Source organism: Balaenoptera ricei, chromosome 2, assembly GCF_028023285.1.
Source record: "Balaenoptera ricei isolate mBalRic1 chromosome 2, mBalRic1.hap2, whole genome shotgun sequence".
Taxonomy (NCBI): domain Eukaryota; kingdom Metazoa; phylum Chordata; class Mammalia; order Artiodactyla; family Balaenopteridae; genus Balaenoptera; species Balaenoptera ricei.
The window spans coordinates 147,324,556-147,342,960 of record NC_082640.1 but is presented as its reverse complement, the minus strand read 5'-3'; the positions used below and the strand labels follow the sequence as shown (position 1 = coordinate 147,342,960).

The window sequence follows — 18,405 nt, the reverse complement described above, 5'->3', positions numbered from 1 at the left end:
CCGCTTCGTGGGTTGTGGTGGGGACTACACCAGATGATGCAGGATCGTGTGCTGAGGGCACTGTCTGGCACATAGTAATCAGAGGGGCAAACCTATGCTTACTATGTGCCTAGTAGCAGTGAAGATGGCTAGGATTTTAACACGTGGAGATGGTGTAGGCAGGGAAAGTCGCCTCCCTTGAATAGTCCAGTTTGCTGGAGCACAGAGTTGAGGCAAGCGGAGACTGGGGAAGGGGAGTGGCTGCATCTGCTGTGGAGAAAGAGGCTGCATCTGACAAGTGTGTACTTAATCCTGTGGAAGAGGGTATTGGGCAAGGTGACCAACAGGACCATGCTTGGCTCTAAGAAGGCCCTGTGGAGAGAGAGTAGAAGCTGGGAAACTGATTAAAACCATTGAAAATTGTACTGTTTTGGCTGTAGTACAAAAATAATAATGCCATTAATCATTGAAAATTGTAATAATATTATGTTTATATTCTGCTTCTATAGAAACATAAAAAAGTAAATAAAAATTGATATAGACTTATACTCTATAGCATTAACTGCTATCTAACTAATTCCATTAGTAGTCAAAACTTCCAATAATGTTGATAATCATTTTTATTGCTAAAATTGTATAAGCAAATATTAGAAAATGTTATCACCTAGGAAGCTGTGAGAGTGACTCAGTGCTGTCAGTGACAGACCTGGTTAGCATTTCCCTGACTCTCTTCTCTATTCTGGGAGGTAGGCAGGGGGCTGGTGGATGTTTAAAACAAGGACTTACCATGCTACTTTGAATTGGAAATGCTTTCTTGGTTTTATTTTTAAATTATCATGGCAAATAGTAATCATGTAACAAGTTATAGTTATCATCTAACAGAAACATAGGCACACTGACTTGCTTCATAGTCTTTGCAACATCTTTGAAAACCGTAATGCTCACCCAATCCACTTCAGTGCCCATGCTGGACTAGAAAGCCCCTGAAAGGGCCCCTTAGCTTTATCAGTCAAAGAAGTAGAAAAAGGATCTTCTTCCATCCCATGTACTTTACTCTGGGCCTTTGAGTCTCTTTGTGACCCTGCCAAAAATAAAAATAAGATAAAATAAATATTATGAAATTTGTTCTCTTTGTGATTTTTCTGGCAATTGACACGGAGTCCTCTAGAGTTTAGATGAGATGGGTGGCAGATTCTGTGACTGACAGATTCTTTATGCCATGAATATAGACAACGAAAATGGAAGATTTCTCTTTCATAACTAAGAAATAAAAAGCCTTTCCTCCCCTTTTCTAAATACCTGACTTTTCCTCCCAAGAATTCTCAAAATTATAGTGAAGTCTCACTCACTGAATTCACAAGTCAATAAACTTAGAAAATGGATTGAATTATTCATTATGATATAACCCACTTATAAATTAATCATAAGAGAGTAAATCTTCCCATAAGAAAGCCAATGTTTTTCTTGCATTCTACTTCTGTGGACTACTAAAAATAAATCTGCTTATTTGGCTCAACTGTAAATTTGTTTCGAAAATCTGAAAGACTGAATTTTGCTAAGTACAGATCTTGCTTATTTCCATTTCCTGGGTGTTACCCAGAGAACGTACAAAGAAATATTTGTAACCTACCAGTAAATGCTAGAGAATATGCCAGGAAGTTTGCAATCATATAAGGTATGACAAAGAAAAATATCCCTTCTTAAAAATGACTTTCGAAAAGAGTTCTTACTTTTACAATGCACTGTGATGCTACAAAAATAAATAAATAAATAAATAAATAATCACCATGGTTTCCTTTCTTTAAAAGAAATAATGTATAGGTATTTAAATTTTCACCATCAAATGCCACAGCTTATAAGATAGTTCAAAATGCAATGCAATTACCTGACTTCCACAAATGCTCCTTTGAAATGGAAATAATGGGAGCTGATCACATTTCCTACTGAGGCAGGATTCCCAATGCTCTATTAATGATAGAAGACCTATTTGTTGCTCTAACTTTAAAACACACACACAGAGTACAAGAATATGGAAGTGTTATAAACCATGTACAGTCACTGAACAACAATGGGGAATATTTATTGAGGGCGTGCCGTGTGCCTGGCACTGTTCTGAGTACTTCATGTATAAGAACTTCTCTCATTTAATCATAACAACCTGATGAAGTTGGTACTATTATCATCATCTCCATTTTACAGACAAGGAAACTGAGGCGTATGCAAGAGAAGTGTTCCAGGTCACAGTTCTCTGAGACCCAGACTGCTAACTACTGTGCAGCCCCACATCCCAGAAAGCTCAGGTACAGTGACCAATGTTATTGCCAAATGCTGGCCTGGAGTGGACCTTTGACCAGAGTGGTAACCAATGTCAGTGCTGGCAGAGCAGGAAGAGCTCATTCCATCCTGCTCCTCTTTCTAGACACATGAGACTCAGAAAGGTGGAGTGAAGGAGCTGGGGCTCCATCTCCTGCTTTCCTCTCGGCCACTCTTTGCTCTACGCCGTACTTCTCTCTGCTTTTTACAAATGTGCTGATTTTATTGGCAGCTACTCTAACAGCTGTGGTTTTGGCAAAGCTAATGCAAGGGGAGCTTTACTATTAAGTCAAAGTTGCAAACTAAGGGTTTCCTAAGTTCAAGTCCCCTATGTCAGGCATTAGTTATCACAGCAGGGTCATCACAACATGACTAAGCGGCTGCCAGACCTTCTGTTTTGGAGAGTAAGATTGCATCATCAGTTTCTCTGTCCTGGATATTATTGCATTTAAGATGAGTCAAATAGTTTCCTAAGATGGTCGAAAGCATCTGATTGGCTGTACCACAATTTGGTCATTTTGTTCATCTGAACATGGCTTAGACCAAAAGAATATATCCTGTCCAATAGCTATTTCTCTCCTCTTTACCATGTGACACAAAGTTTCTGGAGAGTGTCGCTAAGCCACCCTCCATTCCTGCATTCAGTTAACAAGCGCTGATGACATCTCTGTTGAACATCAGGCAAGGACTGGCTTTTTACCGTATGATCCCCACTTTCACAGGATTAAATCTTCCAGGGGAGAGAGACAATCAAACCAGCAAGTACTATAAAGTGTAATCATAAGAAAGGAAAGTTGAAGGGTGTATGTGACCCTGAGGAAGGGCATCCAATTCAGAAGGGGGGGCCAGGGGTTGATGAAGTCTTCTCTGAGGAAAGACCTGAGACCTGAAGGAAGAATAAGAATTACTCAGAGTGAATGGCCTAAGGAAGGAGAGAGAAAGGTAAGACAGGTAGAGGGAATAGCATGGGAAAGGCTCTGAGGTGAGAGAGTATGGCACACCCATGGACCTGGAAGGGGTCCCCAGAGCTATTTGTATTCACTGATTTATGTGAAAAAGATTTTGTCTTTGTCCAGCTGGGGTTTGGAAATATACAGCCATAATCAAAACCAAGTTACAGGAAACGCTTGCAGGAAATGTGGTAGGAGTCCCCTCTGTTTGTATCATGTGCTGTGAGAGGTGGGGCTCTGTGTGCACAGGAAGGACCATAACATTTCAGGGCTCAAGCAGCCTCCAGCTGAGTGCAGCTTAGACACATTCCTCTCACTCTCCCTGAGTGATGACTAGCATCTCTTGCCTTAGGTGCAGCCTCTGTCAGTCTCAGAGCGGCCACAGCCTGGTCTGCCGGCCAAGGAGGGTTTCCTGCCCTGTGCATATCTGGGCAGTGGTGACAGCACTGATTGGAGTGAGAATAAGGTAACACTCAGGCAGCACTTCTGTGGAAATCTAGAGGCTGGAGGCAACAGAGTCCTGGCTCCGGTGGCAAGAGATAGAGTGTATCACTCAGTTCATGTTATTTGGGAGCTCAAGAGCTTTCTGTGAGACCCCCAAATGGGCAAAAGTAAAAGTAGATTCTCCTTTCTTTTTCAGAATAGGGGCATAGCACGTCTTCAGCCCTGCTGGCACCCTGCTGCTAGCAGTGGCACCATGGGCAGATGCCAGCCTAGAGGGAAACCTCCATGGATTTGTTGGATCCTATGACTGACTTGTATTTGACTACCAGCAGCAGCAAGGGACCAATGGGACTACTTTGTGGATACCTGTAAGGACCCTGGGATTCCTAGAGGGGACTGTGTAAAAGAAGGGTTTTCTATGACCAAGTAGGGAGAAAGGGTCTTGGAGCCACTGAAATTTGGGCACAAATGGGTTTACATCCCTCCTCACCAGCTGGGGAAGGCGGAGATGTGAGTCACATCCAGAAGCCACCACCAGCATGGCTAAACATGATAAACTCTTGGAGATTAGAGGTGGTGTGTGGTTGAATCCTCTGTAGTAATTATTACATGTCTTCCACAAAATTAAGTTTTATAAATATTTGACAATTTAATGACTGACTGCATGTCTTTCTGTTTGATCTTTCTGGAAGGAAAACCTCGAACCACGAAGGCATGAGAATTATGGTGACACAGAATGAGGTATGCATACCCCTGGGCATGTGCTTGGAGGGAAACTCACTGGGACATTAATTTCTCTTAAATATTTTTTGGACAAAAACTAAACATTTGAACTGATCTGGTAAGTAATTTAAAACATTTTGATTAGAACAGGCATGGCTATATTAAGGAATAGCATATTAAAAAGCACATTGAATCTATTCATACTGTGTAAGTGATATGTGAAACTAAATATAAAACAAAGGTAAAACAAGTGAAAAAAGATAAAACAAGTGATTTCAAATATCAGACTTACACTAGGACACTTAGAACCTTCGCCTCCCCTCCCTCCTCCTGGGGTCTGCATCTTCACTGCCTTTGGCCAGTAGAGATACTTGAGTGGAAAAGTCTGAAAAAGCACTGGTGGAGCAGGGAAGAGGGGCCAGGAGATACAAGTTCTAACTTTCTACTTTAATCATCATCATCCATCTTCTCCTTATTAATAATAATAGTAGCAGCAACAAAAACAGCTAGTTTCATCAAATGCTTACTAAGTGCTAAATACTTTTAAGCTCCAGTTCTACACACACACATACATCTTTTGGGGTGTATACTATCAATGTGTCATTTTATCAATTTACCAATGGGAAACTGATGCACAAACAGCTGAAGTTACATAAGGACTATGGGATGGAGCTGACTCAAATCCCTGCAGTCTGGCTTCAGACTCCACATTGAGCAATAGGACCTTAAGATGCCGACGAGCTCTGCTGCCCCCTGCTGGGGAAATAGGCTGTTGGTCCTAAGCCAAAGCAATCAGCTTTGGACTGCACCATTGGGGTAGCGGACAAGAAAACTCAGCCTTAATGGCATGCTTTGTACTGGCGATGTCCAATGATCCCATTAGTATTTTCTTGCGGAAAGTGTGAATGTAATACAGTCAGAAATAGGGTAGAAGAGGCAGAGTCAATGAGGAAACAGTTTGAGGGGAAGCAAAGCAGGAAAAAAGAGGCAGGGGTTGATGCGGTCAGAAGTGTCCCCAATGCCCGTGAGCCCCTAGGAGAGATGACCTGGTGGCCGAGTCCCTTGAGAGCTCACACTTGCTCAATCTGCAACTGTAGCAACGTGCCCTGCTTCTCTGTTAGACCTGGCTGGGCCACCCCTGTTACGTCTCCTAGGTTTCCTCACCTCCCGTTCAGTCATCCCTCAGCACGTGAGGTCGTCTGAGGCTCTCTTCTTTTTTTCTTTTTTTAAAATTTATTTATTTATTCATTTATTTAGTTTTGGCTGTGTTGGGTCCTCATTGCTGTGCACACGGGCTTTCTCTAGTTGTGGCGAGCGGGGGCTACTCTTCGTTGCCGTGCGTGGGCTTCTCATTGCGGTGGCTTCTCTTTGTTGTGGAGAACGGGCCCTAGGCGCGTGGGCTCAGTAGTTGTGGCTCACGGGCTGTAGAGTGCAGGCTCAGTAGTTGTGGCGCACGGGCTTAGTTGCTCCGTGGCATGTGGGATCCTCCCAGACCAGGGCTCGAACCCGGGTGCCCTGCATTGGCAGGCAGATTCTCAACCACTGCGCCACCAGGGAAGTCCCGGCTCTCTTCTTTTCAGTCTGGAAACCCGACACAATACCAGTTTAGTGTAGGTCCTTGGGCAAATCACTTCTTTATGGGTCTCAGGTTTCTCTTCAGTAAGTAAGGCAGTTGTGTTTTCAAGCCAGTGTGCTACTGCCCCACTGAGGGCAGTTGGAATGTGCATATGTGCAGGGAAGGGGGCAGGTTGATTGTCACAGACTTAGAGGGAGTTCACTGGCATTTAGCACCAGGAACCAGCCATGCTAAACATCCTGCTAAGGCCATTATTACCCCTGAGGAACACTGCATGATTCAGAGTCTGATTGTTTCTTCCTATAAAAATGTAAGTAAATCCATTTTAAGTTTTGAAGTTCTGTAAAATTAGCTTCTTTAGAGTTGAATGTTAAAATGTTCAAGGGAAGTGAAAAATAGCTCATGATTTATACAGAACTTTCCAAACAGGCATTTAAACACTGGGTGATTTCTAAAGGAAACAGCTTTTCTGTGACTGGAGGATTTCTGGCATGTTTCTAATGCCTTCAAGATCTAAAGATCTAAAACCATGATCACATTAAACACAGATGTCCTGTGAGCCGGAAAGTGTTCTGCTGATAAAATTGTATGGCATAGTTTTCTAGAGTTGTGGGAAAAAAATTTTTTCTCAAGCCATGGGTACCTGATTTTATTTATCTGCTAGTGAAGTCGGATGGAATGTTTGGCAGACTCAGACTGCGGCAGACTACGTTAAGGGCCCTTTCTGCAGGGCCAGCTGCAGTTGCCTTTTTTGGTCTTCCTGGATCATCTGTGAACCTATGACTTAACTTTTAGGTGTTCCTTATTGCCTATGTTATTTTTGTCATATGTGGGTACCATGTGCATTATAATTATCTTAATATTTTTTATCAACTCACTTTTTAAAATCTTGTTTGCCTCCTAAGTATTTTCTGTGAAATGATGGTTTGATAGGTGATTTATATTTTTCAAATATACTTTAAAATATATGCATAACTATTAAACATTTTTAAAATTCATCCATATATTACCTTAAATCCTCTTGAATAAGTGTAACCATAACCATAACCTATAGCAATAATAAAGAGGAGTTTTTAAAATCCAGATTCTATATAGAAAACAGGGATTAAAAGAAAATAAATAAACCTGTGTTTGTAATATGGGTATGTATAAGCTTATGATAGAGTTGACTTAAGCATGAATGTGAGTGTGTGTGTGTGTGTGTGTGTGTGTCTGTGGGTGTGCAGTCAATTACATCTAATATTCATTGTGGCCTGATGTGACATACTGGTATTAACTTCCAAATACTTCTTAATAAGTGGTGAAATACTCAGCCGGCATCACCACAATGAATTACTATTGCTATGGCCAAAAGCAAAGAAATTTGACATGTGAGTTAGTCTATTCTGGCTTTTCTAGGGTGGATATACAATTTCTTTTAGGCTGTGGAAACCACTGAAACAGATCCTGTGGCAGAGACAAGGGAATAATTATAATGCTTGGCCATGGACTTGAAGGTGAGGAAGGAGAGAAGTGAGGACATGAGGGGGGTGAGGACAGTTAAACAGGGTTAATAGATTGTGGTCCCAGTGAAGGTGAGTACCAGAGGCCCTGCCTTTTCTGTCTGACCTAAGCGTTTCCAGGAATGGAGACATGAAGTCCAAGTTCCTTTAAGCCTCACAGTCAAACTCCTATTCTATCCACAGACCCACATTACCGGGGAGAGGTTCGCATGTGGCCAAAGACCCCTCCACCAGATAAAGTCATAAGAAGAACTTAGACCTTTCTTCTATTCTTTCAAACACATGGGTTCCTCCATCAGCTATGCCTTCTTCTTCATTACTGAATACAATAATAGCTTCACATGTAGGGAGGACCCTCAGTGAGTCAGAATTCTCCTTAAGTCAAAAGGAAGGATCCTATTTACAGGAAACTAGTGCCAGCTCATTTTCTGGTTGACACTGTCCATAGAGTTTATCGATTTCTCTAGCTTCTTGCAAGTGCCAAGGGGACGGGGATTCTCACCTGCTTTGCTGAGTCTGAGCACCAGGGTTTAGCACATAGAAGGTTCTTAATAAGCATTTGTTGAATGAATGAATGAACCTTAGCCTTTCCCAGCTTCAGTGAAAAGTGCTGCAAGACAACTGAGAAGAAAATAAGGAAGGCTGGGTCTCTGACATTTGTTGACGGAGAGGCTAGAAGCCCATGAGGGGTGGGGTCAGGAGGCTTTTCCATGGACTCTGCCACACAGGCCAGAGTGAACCCCATGATATGCACCACGACCCCCTGTGGCCCTTCTTGCAGCCCGTTTCAGAGACCTAGAACCTTAGCCCAAGACTGCAGATGCAGTTCCTCTGCCCCTGGTCCGGCAGTTCCCACTGATTTAGAGAGAAACTGTCTGATGTATACAGTTTGTCTGGCCTTCAATCTTCAATGGTCTTTGCAGTTTGAAAATTATAGTGATGCCTGGCTATTCAGTGCTCAGACTTCCAAATCCCCTCCCTTTTGCCCCAGGAGCAGCCACAGCTCAGAAACCTAACTCCCTCACCCTGTCTTTCAGGAAGTGTACCCCACTGGTAGTGCTGTCCAATTTCATTTTAGTATTTCAATTAAAGTAATTTTTAAAATGTATCTCTAAGAGCGACTTAATTTTTCTAGCCTTGTAGGATTTTCCCCATTTGAAAAAGTTTCTAAATCGTAGGAAAAAAGTCGTTTGACAGATATCAAAAGGTAGTGTGTGGATGATTGATTTAGGGTTTGGAAAATAGGTTTACCGCATGGAAATCATGGCCGGGACCCATTTCACACAAAGTTAACCCGCAGACGTGGTTCGGTGTCATCCTTAGTGTGTGTGTGCCAACCACTTCTCTAACCACACAGGGACTTTTTAAGGTTGACGACGGGAGGGCGCGTCTTAACTCATCAGCGCACACCTACTGGGCGCGGAGCATCGTAGGCCGGGATAAGTAGTTGCGCGGTCGTTAACAAGCCCCTGGGAGCCGGCGGCGCGGGTCCACGTCCTCCCCGAGCGTCGCGGGGGGCTGGGTGCCAGCAGGTGCGGGGTCAGGTGAAGCCACCGAGAGCCCGCCTGCCCGGCCCGGGAGTTGGATCAGCCGCGGCCCGCCAGGCGTCCGGAGCCCTGCTCGCCGCGGGGCCTGGGCGCGGGCAGGCGGCGAACCCCGCACTCCCCGGGCCTCGCGGGCGGGCAGCCTCCTACCCGTCCTCGAGCCGGGCGGGCAGCTGCGCCCACGCTCGCCGCGTCTCTCGCGCATCCCCGAGCGCCAGGGGCCGCCCGGGGGATTTGTCAGCGCGCCCTATATAGCCGCAGACAGCTGCCATCTGTTATGTTTAGTAACAACCCCGCGCCGCTCCCTCTTCCGGTGAATAAGCCTGCCTCGGTCATTAAGCCAGGAAGTTATTTTTTTTAAGGATTCCCACTCCCTCTCTCAAGCAGGCTTTGCCCGTTACGCAGCGGCTGAGTCTTCAGCGTCGAATCCTCCTTTCTCCCTGCCTCCCTGCTGGGAGCAGGAGGCCGGATTCACTGCTGGCCTGGGCCTATCGGCAGGTGCTTCAATAAAAATGCTGAGAGAGCGCCTCGCTCCATGGGTTCAGTGAAGAGAAAAATCTGTGATGTGTGCACCATTTTAATGCATCACATTTCAGTTCTGCAAATGCGAAGTGTAAATTGGGTTAGAATATGATTGTGAATCAGACCAGACGTCATAATTAATTTATCACCGTGCTCCAGATACATCAGCTAAAATAATATGAATTTAAAGTAACGGTTCCTCTTGCCCTTGTGTTTGCTGGTGAACTCTTAAAGAATATATCACTGGAGAAATAAAGGAACTAAGATTCCAGTCTCTTCTTGTGTCGTCAAAGCATGAATGTAATTAAACATTCTCAACCAAGTTTCTTCCACCAACTGAAATTGAATTTGCCCACTGACACTTTATATCAGCCTATGTCCCACTCTCGTTGACACATCCTGAGCTGCTGATAAACATTGGAGATGAGCTTTTTCGTATTTCAGGCATATTTGAGATGCCTAAAGTTCCGGTCTCCCAACTGACTGATTGTTAGAATTTACTAGGACATTGTCACTCGAAGTGTGGTCTGGGAAGCAACCGCACAGCATCACTTTCAAGATCACTAGAAATGCAGAATCTCAGGCCCCACCGCAGACCTATGGAATGGGAATCTAAATTTCTAGCAAGACCTCCGCATTAAAGTTTGAGAAGAACTGCTCTTTTTTAAAACCACAAATACCTTTGCCCAAACGTCTATATGTGTTTAGTAAGCAGCAGAGGTGATTCTTATAAGTTGAGTAGTTAGGTTTGGAGGTCACTGGTCTCTAAAGGCCTAAGATTCAGGTGACTTTTATGCTCGTGACATCAGCCACATTTTTGAATCAGTAGAACTGTTTAAAAGTTTGGTGCAGGTGAGTTTATCTGTTTGGTTGTCCGTGAATTACAGATACAAGAAGGTTTATGAATTATTTGGTTAAATAACAGCACATTTATTGCTCCATTAGGGAAGCTCAAAACTGGGAAGGTGGATTTTCTCCTAGTATAACTGGCTCATTCACTCCCAGACTGAGTGTAGGCATGAGAGAATCTTTTGCTTGGCCATTAAAGCTGCTCCCTTCCCCCACGCCCTATTCAAATGGTCTGACTTTATTTATAACAGTACCTTTCATTCAGAAGAACACAAAAGTCCTTTATGCTGATGCTCGGCACTGTTTAGGGCTGTGTTAGAGGACTAGGTCTAGTTCTGGACTTCACAATAATAGAGGGATGTGGAGACCTTGGCAAAGTTTCAGAAGAAATTCCTAAAGCTTATTTTTACAATTCAAAGTGAATCTTCAAATTGTTCGGCATTATCTAGATAATGGCCATCTGTCCATTGACATAAACAACATGAAATGAGCCTTCACTGCAGCTTGAGAAATTTTCAGTTTTAGAGAGACAAATATTGTAGGAATGCGTTAGAGAAAAGAATATCTCCGGACCGCAAGTTCTCAACCTTGGTTACACATTGCAATCAGCTGGGGAGGTTTAAAAAAAATCCCAATGCCAATTATGTTGGGATCCTTTGGGCGGGACCCAGGCATCGGTATTTATTAAAGCTCCCCAGGTGATTCTGATGTGCAGCCGAGGATGAAAACAGTGCTTCTCTAACTGTAGTGTGCATTGGCACCATCTGGGGATTTTGTTAAACTGCAGATTCTGATTCAATAGGTCTGGGGTCAGCCCAGCTCTTCTGCGATTCTAGCAAGTGCTCAGGTAATGTCCAAGCTTGGTCCATGTGCCAGGCTTTGAGTAGCAAGAGGCTAGAGGCCTTTGAAATTAGACTAAACTCTCTCCCAGGAAGAGTCCATGCTCTTATTTTTAGGCCATCTCAGAGTCCCTATGGCTTTATGATATTTGTCAACATGCAAAAGTGATAAGTTCAAGTATTATATAAACTGATGAAAGGAAAACCAATATCAAGAACACTGCTTTGGATGAAAATCTTTAACAATGATCAGTATCTCCTTGAATGGAAAAGTAACAACAGAACTTAAAGGACGGAAATGTTCCCAGCTTTCCTGGACAGCATCACCATCCCTCTTCTCATGCTACGATTTCCTCAAGATGGCTTTGGTAGTAGCAGAGTTGTCATAATGGTATCTGGTTGAGTACAGGGGCAGCTGGGGTGCTGGCTTTGCTGTATCTGTGCTGGTAACATCTGGTCCAAAGTAGAGCCATCTCAGAACCTAGAGGTTTCTCTGAGTTCTGGGCATAGGATACCCAGCCATTTTGTCAAGAGATCCTAGTCAACTGTCAACATGATGGGGCCAGTAAGTAGAGCTAAATTTTAAATTTTAAAAATGTAAACACGTCCAAGTGATATTAATAGCTAACCTAAATGACAGGGCTTTACAAGTACTATCTCATTTAGTCCTCTCAACAACCCCTATTTACAAATAAGACAACAGAGCTTGGAGAAGAGCAGACACTTGCCTGAGGCCACACGACTCAAAAGCAGCAGAGACAATATTGGAACCCACTTCTGCTTGACTCCAGAACCCTCCACATTGAGTTCATCCATGATAACAGATCTAGCTTGCTGTTTGGAATTTTCTATTGGATATTTCTGCCACTATAAGCAGTGTGTTCATGTTTTCCCTAGGCTGTGGACTAAATATTTTTTAAAAGCAGCCTTTTAATTTTTTAATTAGCCTGGTTCCCCAAAGATAAAGCTCTTTAAAGGTCAGATGTTAATTTAATCCTCTTTGGGTTATTGCTGAAAAAGATCAGCCGAATTGACCTTGACAAAAACCGCCTCAGAGGCCTGGGGACAGACAGGCTCTTTGATATCAGTGAACACAGACAACTGCTGTTACGGGAAGGGGCATTTTCTTTGCCTTTGATAGCAGGCACATTTGTTTTTCTTGACAAGACCCTGAGTAAAAAGACTTCATATCCATCTTCAATGTGAATCGAATCGTGTCCTACTGACATTAGATCCTCAGCCCTGGGGAACACCGGGCTGGCCGCTGAGGGGCTGCGTTAGGCCGACTCAATGACCATGAGAAGAAACGGAGCGTGACAGGAGCCGAATCACATCGCCAGAAAGGGCGGGCTCATCACACGCTCACTGGCCTGCCTCCACCACAGAGCCTAACCAAGGACAAAGTCAGTAAAGGCCCACAGTTCAGATGACACTTTCCTAAGGACAGTCAGAGTTTCCAAGATATCAACCTAAAACGCAGATTTTGCCTGAGAAGAACAAAAATCTGTCAGCTTTGCGTCAACATGGTAGCAAACAACTTTATACGTGACCAACACAACAAAGTATTACTGTCCTGGGCCTGGGCCAGGATAAAGATGGGGGCCTGTCGCCCACCCCTGGGCCTGCCACCTCCCCCGCATGGCTGGAATGGGGACCGCGATGAGCACCGTCAGCTGAGTGGATGCATGGCCCCAGCTGGGCCAATCAGAGTCCTTCCCTGGAATTTTTTAAAAAAATTATTTATTTTATTTATTTGTGTCTGCGTTGGGTCTTCGTTGCTGCACATGGGCTTTCTCTAGTTGCAACGAGCGGGGGCTACTCTTCGTTGTGGTGCGCGGGCTTCTTGTTACGGTGGCTTCTCTTGTTGCGGAGCACGGGCTCTAGGCACACAGGCTTCAGCAGTCGTAGCACACGGGCTCAGTAGTTGTGGCACACGGGCTTAGTTGTTCCGCATGGCGTGTGGGATCTGCCCAGACCAGGGCTCGAACCCGTGTCCGCTGCATTGGCAGGCGGATTCTTAACCACTGTGCCACCAGGGAAGTCCCATTCCCTGGAATTTTTAAAAGTGGTTGCAGAGAAAGGAATCTCTGCCGTCCTAGTGACAGTGGAGGAGGGATTGAGACTTAGGAACTGTCAGCAGCCGCTTTGCCTCCCACAGGGAGGAATCTGGTCTGCCCAGCACAGAGGATAAGAAAGGCCCAGGAGAGGCGGGGAGAGTGCTCCTGTGGCCCAGCTGCCTTCCTAACCAGCCATAGTTTAATTGTTCAACCATAGTTGCCTAACCTAGTTTGGTTAAGTTTCTATCACTTGCCACCAAGAAAGTCCTGACTCATGCAGGGGAAGTGTGTGAAATGTGATGTTAGCCTTCCTCTTCATTTTCAGTGTCCGCTCCTTCTAAAATGGACAAGCAGTACCTTCCTGCAGGGGATACTGGTTTTTTTTCCCATTCCAAACCCAGCCGGCTGATGGCTCCTTCCCCAAGGATCTGGCCCCCAGCTTTCTTCCATGTGGCTTTAAGAAAAAGGAGAATTTCAAACTTTCTCCTTTGGGGGAAACCTGCATTATTTTTTTAAGAATGGAAAAAGGGATGCATTTCAGCTCAATAAGCTGATGACTGTAGGTACTTTAGGAGAGAGCAAGCCTTCCAGCTGTTGCTCCCATGACATCAGTGTTGACCCTAGAGGTTTAGTAATGGAAAGGGATGGGCATTTGTGGAATGTGCCTGACAATGTGTGAGGCACGCTTTACAAAATACCCTTTTTCATGAATCCTCACAATCACAGATAAGAACTCCTAGTCCATTTTGTACTGTAGCTGAGAAATATTATGATTTTAACTATTTTCTAATCTTTTACCCATATCCTTTCTCTTACCATTCAGATATCCGTGGGGACTTTCTAAATGCCTTCCGCCTAGGGTGGGATCAGTATCCTAGAAGAAAGAGGGAAATTCTTGGTATTTGAGTTCAATGGTAGATTTTTTAAATCTACAGTAGATTTATCTGACTTTTAAATGTAAGAGCCAGGCACTTGAATAATTTTTCTCTTTTTAATTCTAAAAGCTTGTTTCTCGATACTAAGGGCCAAAGACAAGAGGACCTAGAGTCCATACTTTAATCTATAAACTCAGAGTCAGCAAGTTACAGCCTGCAGGGGTAAAGCTTTTGTAAATCAAGTTTTATTGGAACACAGTCACTCCCATTTGTTTATGTATTGTCCATAGCTACTTTTGCACTAGAATAGCAGAGGTGAATTGTTGCAACAGAGACTGTGTGGACTGCTAAGCCTAAAATATTTACTCTCTGGCCCTTTTTGGAAAGTTTGCTGACCTCTGCATAAACCATAGAAAAGAGGAAGAACACAAGAAGAAGTGGTGTCTTCTCCCCCAAAAAGAGATAAGGGTTTGACTTGCAGGAGGAAGGAAGAAATTGAAGGATGGGTGACTAGAGCTTAGAGCCTTCTGGGCTCTGGAGAATGGGCACAGAGCCTACCATCCTGAGCCAAGTCCAAAAGGGGGAGAGATAAAAACCACAGATCATCTTGGAGGAAATTGGAGATCTGGGAACCTTTGCTGGAGGGTGGCCACATGAGGGGTCTTGGGGCAGCCTCAACACAGAGTGGTCTACAGAAGCATCTGGAAGTTTCCTACATGCCCTAAAAAGGGCTGGAGGTGACTGAGAGGGCTGGTAGGCTGGATGAAGCCTCTCAGTTTTGATGTGGGAATGCTGTCAACAAATGGAACATACATGTTGGAGATCCCAGCAGGACAAAAGCATCAGCAGAGACAAAGCCAATATCCAAATGCCATCAAGGTCAGAGGCTGTCACATGTCCTGGATGCTCCACTCTGAATGTCAGGATAATTTTTGGAGCCCCTGTTTCACCCTTGGAACTCAGACTACTCCTGGAGAGGAGATGATAGAGAATGGAGTCTTTGTCTAAGTGGTTTCCAAAAAGTGCTGAGTGGGCTGTCTGGAGGGTTTATGTTTACCTCATTGCTAACAGTATCTTTTAGCTCATCCTTCAGAAGTTCTGACCCAGTGAAGTGTCATCAGTAGGGCAATAATACTAACTCATCTCACTCTTGACACTCTAGCTGCTGTTGTCTGTATTGCACTTGTGGTATTTGGTTGCAGTACATCTCTACATACACGACCCCAGGGATATCTTGGGAGAGGGACAGATCAAGATTGTGAGGGTTGTGGAGGGTATATAGGGGTGGAGTGTATGGTCAGGGCATCAAGATGGCAGTTCTCTTGCTCTCTGTACATCCCCTGCTTGACTAGTCCCTGCTTCACTTATATCCTACTCACCTGACTGACCTTCCCTCTTAATTATAGAGCCTAATCAGTAACTGCCTGTGTGTTTGCCCCTGGCCCCAGCTAGTGATTGTTCTAAGTGTTAGACGAGAAAGGCTCCACCATGCTAGGTTATCAAAGAGAAACATCTGCCCCAGTGAGAATCGTTAACCCAAGTTGCTGTGAGGGAGGTGCTCCTCTGCTGGTTTCCCTGGTAACTGATGAGCCAACCTGATGTCAATTCCCCCTATAAATGGTAAGCTTCTACTCCACTACCCTCCCCTCACCAGTAATGCCATGTCCTGCGTGCTGTCTGCCATACTCAGTCGGGTGTTGTTCCAGGACTTGGCTTCACACTTGTAAGTTTCCCTATCCAATAAACCACTGATGTCTCTGTCACCGTCTCCAGGCACTTTCTTCAGTCTCTCGGCTGGACAATTACAAGGCTTGCAGGTCTGTGAGGCGCAGCCCAATACTGCTGTAATGGAAATGTTCTATATCTGCACTGTCAAGCGTGGTTGCTACTCACCACACGCACTTGAACTATGGCTGTGCAACTGAAGAATTGAACTTTTAATTTTATTTCACCTTTATTAAATTTATAATTTAAATAGCCACAGTACAGGTCTAAGAGATTAAATTATTTCCAGGTATCAAATGTACTAATACCACTTTAAAATTAAAAGGAGTAACTGAAGAAGCCCATTTTGAGGGTTAGTGGACATGGTAACCTCTGTTTTCTAGTCCCTTCCATCTTTTCTCTGGAGTAAATTCCTGGAGTGTTCCTGGCAGATTCTCCCACGTAATACAGATCAGAGAACCCAGATGAAGAAGCAAAACACAGTTTGACATGAGGATGCCCTAAGAGCTTTTATTTTGATCCTCACAGGCCATCTGGTGCTGGTATAGGAAGATGGACAAAGAGATCTGAGATGAGGAAAAACACAGATCAAAAAAGAAACCCAAGGTAAGGAGCAAAGGGTGGAAGGACAGGGTTGGGGCGGGAGGTGATATAACCCCCCCAGCTGCCTGGCTTCCCACTCCCTGGCCCTCGCAGACCCGTCCTGATCAGCCTCCCACACCCAGCTGTAACTCGTCTGCTCTCATCCCTTCTTTCCTCCCCGTCCGAGCCTGTAATTACTGACACCGGGTGCACGGCTTCCACTAATCTCCTGTGACTTCATCATTCTCCGAGCTATGAGGGGTAATTTGCCAACCTCCATGGAAGCTTCTTTTTAAAAGCAGGATATGCTGGGTATAATGTTACATCACTAAGAATCCTTAGACAATAGAAAAGGAAATGGAATTTACCCAGGGAACAAAGGATTCTGCAGCTCACTTTTCTTTAGCCCTAGATAGCCATGTGGAATTGACTGCAGGGCTTTGGGGTACAAAGGCTGTGCCCAGAAGGGGGAAGTGTCTTGTTGCAGGAGAAGTTTCCGGGATTGGTAGCCCCAAGTGGGGCATTTGCTCCAGTGCGAAACTGAGATTAAGGCAAGGAAAGAAAAGGCTGTGGTTCATGCACTCAGCAGATTGCCTGTGGGGGGACCACAGAGTGGTTAGGAGCCTTGACTTGAAGGCAGACTTCCTGGGTTCATTCCCTGGCTTAACCAGTTAGTAGTAGGGCACCTGCACAGGTCAGGCTCCTTCTCTAAGCCTCAGTTTTTCATCTGAGCAATAGGATGATTACCATGCCTATGTGATGGTATTATTTTGAGGATTTAAGTGAGATGCTGCAGGGGAAGCGCTTAGGGTAGTACCTGGCTCGGGGCAGGCATACAGTGTCAGCCATTAGGTGGTGCTGGTCTGATTGGCTTTGCCTGGCCCTCTGTGAAATTGTTGTGGGAGAGAGTAGCCATGTTCTTTGGGGCATATCCTTCTAAAACTGTCCTGTTCTGTATCTTGAAGGAGGGAATGATGCATCTGAAGCTGGTTTTATGCATCTCTTGTTTCTGTGGGCCTCCATACAAGTCTCTTTCCTTAGGAAGGTGGCTGAAAAAGATTACTCCCTCCTTTCACATCTTCACATGGTCACAGGGCTGGGATAATGAGGTACAAATCCCAAGGGTCCCCGGCGGGTTCTCTGGTCTTTTCAAGACCAATGCATTTTCCAAAGAGTCAATTCTGGAGGATTCAACAATCCCATTTTATTCATTTATTTTTATCGAAAAATAGTTGATTTACAATATTAGTTTCAGGTGTACAGCATAGTGATTCAGTATTTTTACAGCTTATACTCAATTAAAAGCTATTACAAGATAATGGCTCTAATTCCCTGTGCTATACAATATATCCTTGTTGCTTATCTATTTTATACAGAGTAGTTTGGATCTGTTATTCCCAGGCCTCTAATTTGCTCTTCCCCCTTCTCTCTCCCCTTTGGTAACCACGAGTTTGTTTTCTATGGCTGTGAGTCTTAATAATCCTATTTGAGAACTCAGGTCTCCCTGCCGCCCAACCCCACCCACCCCTCTGTGGCCTATGTTGACTTTGAGGAGTTTGTGGGAATGCCAGTTCCCTGGCCATGTTCCTTCTTCTGAGAGGGACTTAGGAAGGATGTAGCTGGTCAAGGACTCAGGAATAAAATGGAGTGGTGGTGTGGGGCGTCTGGGAGAAGAGGATGAGAGGGAGCATCAGACCCCTGCCCTCGGATGAAAAGGGTGATGATCAGCCACAACCCGTCTCCCCTAACTAGCCTATGAGACTTCACCTAAGCCCCTGGCAACAGATGAAAGCACTACCTACCCTCCACTTAAAAAAGCAACAATCATGGTCTACAAATTAGAAATTAGACCAAATTTAGTCATACAGATACAACCCATTCATAGCCCTTGAAAAGTCCCCCTGGCAGGGAGGGGCAGTCACTGC

The 18,405-nt window shown here is 44.5% G+C and overlaps 1 long non-coding RNA gene across 1 annotated transcript; it reads left to right on the top strand.

Moving 5' to 3' along the window:
• The first annotated feature begins 2,190 nt into the window (after positions 1-2,190).
• On the top strand, positions 2,191-16,501 carry LOC132360655 (uncharacterized). The gene is made up of 4 exons (XR_009501148.1): positions 2,191-2,279; positions 3,883-4,054; positions 4,379-4,427; positions 16,427-16,501. It is a non-coding gene; the product is annotated as an uncharacterized LOC132360655 (long non-coding RNA).
• The last annotated feature ends 1,904 nt before the right edge of the window (positions 16,502-18,405 follow it).